The sequence below is a fragment of the Monopterus albus genome, unplaced genomic scaffold, assembly GCF_001952655.1.
Source record: "Monopterus albus unplaced genomic scaffold, M_albus_1.0 scaffold3.1, whole genome shotgun sequence".
Lineage (NCBI taxonomy): Eukaryota > Metazoa > Chordata > Actinopteri > Synbranchiformes > Synbranchidae > Monopterus > Monopterus albus.
Window position 1 is genome coordinate 10,897,830 of NW_018127883.1, and position 5,190 is coordinate 10,903,019.

Sequence of the window (5,190 nt, forward strand, 5' to 3'; positions counted from 1 at the left end):
CTTGCAGAATGCACCACACTCTTAAGCTGGACCACAGACACCATGTGTCCTTTAGCCTGCACCAGAGAAGCATTTCATCGCCTGACCTGCACTAGACAAGACATGCTATTGTATGCACAGAGAAAGACCGTTTCCTTTGAGCAATATCAAGTGATAAGGAGACCACAGACCACTTTTTGTACGTGTGAACATGTTATTGTATTCAAATGCTGTGATCTGCTGTTGACTGAATACATTTTTATAAAATCTGTTTAATTACTTATCCACAAAAACTTTTTTATTCCTAGCACTCCTGCAACATATTCTCACAAATTTTGCGATGATGATGAAGGACCACATGAACATTTTCACAACTTTCCAAGGATTGAAATCTGTTGCTGAAGAACAGATTCAAAATTACACAGATAATCTAACAGCAAGTTTGACAGGGACCACAGATGATACTTACTATGAAAGTAGCTGAAGCCATGGGAACACAGACTTCATTCTGTATATGTTTTATTTTACTTTATAAATTATTAATGTTATTTTTTCATAGGTCACATGCTGCTCAGACTATCAGATCAGTTCAGATTTTTTGCCTGATAATTTCAGACATGTTTGCAAAGGTTAGGGTATAGGATATAGATAAAATATAAATGTCAATTATAAAGAAACCATAAAAGATATCAAGATGATTGCACCATTGGTAGCTGCCGTTCTCACGAGTTGAACAGAGTTGAAATGGTGTTTCTAGCCCAAGGTATGCCGGAAATATTAAGGTTCAAACTTTTTCCCATTCATTTCCAATGGGAACATTTTTGTGAAAAAAACTGAATTTATTAAAAATGATAAATGTTACAAAAAGGTTGTATGCAAGCACTCGTCCTTAAAAAGCGGAACATTTTGATACCACAGTGGCCTTTCTAGGTGAAAGTATGCTGAAGCAGTTAGATGCCAAAAAACAGAGAGAAGAACCCATAATAATAATAATAAATAAGAGGATAACAATAGTGTGGTTGCTTCACATCTACACAATAATAAATAAGAGGATAACAATAGTGTGGTTGCTTCGCATCCACACAATTCCATACTATGCTTTTCAGCATGGATACAATAAATAAAGAACAGGAGAGCATAGTGTGGATGCTTTACAGCATCCACACAATTACTGTGAGGGAATTATCAGTTTGTTTTAACATGATCTCCGACTGACTAATTGTTGTTTGTAATCATGGTCTACTTGTTTTAGGCTACATTCAAAAACACTGCAGTTTTAAATGTGTATAATTCATAGAAACCTCAAACACAGAAACTTACACACTGTCTCACGTGTCCCCTGGATCAAACCACATGCAGGACAGAATGTGCTGGCACCTGCAGAAAGAGGGGGATGAAATGATGCAGTGACTGAGCAGAGAAGGAGATGAGGAATTTGGATGTTTTCACAATTAGCTGCCAACTGGTTGGAGACCAGTGACAGAGCAAGTTGCTGACTTGACATTCAACTACACATACCATTCATCATATGAGCAGTCTCTCTTTGTAAATGTATGACGCAAGAGCAGAAACTTCCCAGACCTTGACTTGCAAGTCATTATCTACACCATCTATTAATAAATGGTTAAAGAGCGATTGTCCTTATTTATTAATAGCTTTATTAAATGACAATCACTCATTTAGCCACAAGTCACATGATTCAAAATTGTCAGTAGGCTACAATCAAACATCTCTCTCCAGTGGGCGCAAAACTGTGCAAAATGTCTAAAATTAATGATAATACTTGGTGTCACAGACAGCTATAAGAAAGTAACAGGTGCTGGCAGGTTAATTTTTTATAGTCTTCATTTTATCTGCTATGACCAGCACCTTACTGTGGCAATATTAGCTAATCCTGGCAAATATATTGCAAACCTGACTTCACAAACATCCTTCCTCCTCCTCCCCTGATGTCTCCTCTCTCTGTTTCCCTTACTCTGTTTCTGCCCTGCTTTCATTTCTCCTCCTGCATGCGCTTTACAACCTCATGTCTTCTTCCATGTCCTGATTTAGAGCAACAAAGGGACAATGACTTTATGACTCCTTACTACTTGTGCTATCATTACTGCATTATGCTATAATTATTACTGACCTGTGATCTGCTTATTCACGCTATTCACTTTACACCACACTTTCAATTCTGATACAATTTGTCAATAGTGAATGTTATGCTAGAAATGTTTGTACCTGCGATTAAAATTGCCAGCAATATTGAGGTACTTTGGTTTAAGGTATTTTATACTTCTATACACTTAAAAAAAAGTAATGTACTTTACTCTCCACTACAGTTAATCACGAGTTAGTTTTCAGAAAAATATTCTACATACAGAATAATGCATTATTATAAATTACATGAAGTTTCCAGGTTTGGTCCTAAGCAACACACTAAAAATTTAATATTATGTCATATTAACTGGTCACACAGATCTTTTCTATGCTACCTGTGCTGTTGGTTTGCTTAAGAGAAACAAACAGTTTTCTCATTCAGAGGGGAGTTTAACGTCTTCAGAGAGGAGGAGCGATAACATAAAGCACTAAGGTGACACCATCTGGGACGAGGTTGCTATTGCACAATGTGCCCAGCCCCAATTCAATTTTCCCACTTAGAACACATGTGGGAATGCACACCACACATAGTGAGAAGTCTTGATAGTGCACACACTATTTCAAGCACCTTCATCCTTCTGCAACACTGCATTCAAGTGTTTGTAAACTCACTGAAGGGTTTAAAAATGACTGAGGATATTGTTACTATTATAAACAGCAAGAGCCTTTTAATGGTTATTAATATTAGGTGTTGACCCACCCCCAAATCCTCCCCCAAATGTGTTAACCAGGATTTCAAGCTTAAGATACTAAAGAAACAATGACCTTAGAATGCTCTGTGACACAAAATGCTAACATTACACAAACGTTCAGTTACTCTGAAATTAATATAATATTAATTCAAAGGTAAAATCAAGACGTTGCTAGGTTGCTATTGTTACCAAACACTAACACATTAGGTTTAGACATCCAGAAGGTAGAACACCACATCTGAATCAAATCTGAGCCCTTTGGCTGCTTTTAGCACAGTCCATCTGAATACATAGGAATTACTATTTTCATATCAGAATTTAATGTCACTGCATCTCATAAACTCACTGACAAACTGTCTGTACTTCCTGCAGAGATGACTGCAATAACATTTGCATTGCATTGGATAGAACAAGTTGCAGCCACTTAAAACAATAATTTGCTCAGACTCAGCACCAGCTTTGATGGGATTATCATCAGGTAAACGTGTGAGAGAAGATCTCATGACTGAAATACATACATTGCGACTAGAGGATAGGGTTAGAGATACAGTTTTTTGGGTCCCTGGTCCTGTTGAGGTTTCTGCCTCAGGGAATAACAGTCAGCCTGTTGTCAGAGAAAACACTCCTCCCTGTAGACCGTTCAGAAACCCGTACTCGGAGTCTGAATAGTAGCTCTGTTGCAAACCTGACTTCACACACGTCCTTCCTCCACCCCTGATGTCTCCTCTCTCTCTCTGTGTTTCCCTTACTCTATTTCTGCCCTGCTTTCATTTCTCCTCCTGCATGTGCTTTATAACCTCATGTCTCCTTCCATGTTCTGATTTAGAGCAACAAAGGGACAATGGACCGAGTGAGGTCGGTGTTAACAGCCTGGTGAGTTTACTTGCATTTAGAGTTGATATTTTACATAATTTTTACATTGTTTATATTGTGTGATTGAACAGTACAGTTTACTGCCCCAGTTTGCTGTAGCTGAAATTAAAAACTAACTTAAAAAGTTATATAACTTTTTAAGCTCCATTTTCTTTCTTCTCTTCCCTTATCTTTGTTTCTCTTTAGATGAAAACTGAGCAGCAGGTGGAGGACGGAGAAAGGCATGTTGAGGTCAAACTGTCTGACGATGGCACAAATAATGCCAAAGAGCCTGAGAGCCAAGCAGAGGCCTCTCTGACCATCAGGCATCTCAGCATCAGAGCCAACGGAGTATTTGCTTCTTGGCTTTAGGAATCCTGCTGAGATGGTAGCAGTGAAACAGTGACTTCAAGACTAAATCTGTCGATTGACTATTCATTTCAGCCATGCACAATATATATATTAAATAAATACAGACACTCTGGATGAAATGAATAATAAATAAGTGACAATTTGAAACCAGCCTAGACAAGTGTGCTCCATTTCATCCCAGTGGGGTTGTTCCTCATCATTAAATCATGCTAATCTATCCCTTTTCATAGGAGAAGATGTTGTTGCTTTTGTTGCAGAAACAAAGCAGAAGTATTTACTGTATCAGAATCAGAATCAGTACACTGTACATTCATCTATCAGCGATAATATAATAGAAACCTCTCAAGTTTCCCCTTTTTTAAGCTGGGCAGACACTACGTTTGCATTTTGTCCACTCACACCGTTACTCGGTTTCTGAGTGCACTATAAAACATATAAATGCACACACTCAGCATTCAGATACCAAAACAAAATGGCAAACACACCATACAGTGCAACTGTAATAGTAAGGAGTGCCATCAAGTCTGATGGGAACACAGAAGTCGTTGAGGTCCTCACCCCCCCGCCCCAGAGCACTGGGTCTGAAAAGTAATTAAATATATAAAATAAATGTAGTGGAGTAGAAGGTCCCCTCCTTGAACCGCCACCTTATTGTGGTGGAAGGGTTTGAGTACCCGAGTGATCCTAGGAGCTATGTTGTCGGGGGCTATATGTCCCTGGTAGGGTCTCCCAAGGCAAACAGGTCCTGGGTGACGGTTAAGACTAAGAGTGGTTCAAAAGCCCTTTATGAATAGATTAAAATCAAGGACCGTGACGTCGCCCGGCATGGCGCAGCCGGGGCCCCACCCTGGAGCCAGGCCCGGGGTTGGGGCTCGAATGCGAGCGCCTGGTGGCCGGGCCTCCCCTCACGGCGCCCGGCTGGGCTTAGCCCGAACGAGCGACGTGGGGATGTCCTCCCGTGGGCCCACCACCTGCAGGAGGATCCGTAAGAGGCCGGTGCACAGTGGATTGGGCAGCAGTCGAAGGCAGGGGCCTCGATGATTCGTTCTCTGGACACGGAGACTAGCCCTGGGGACATGGAATATCACCTCGCTGATGGGGAAGGATCCCGAGCTTGTGCGGGAGGTTGAGAGGTACCGGCTAGATATAG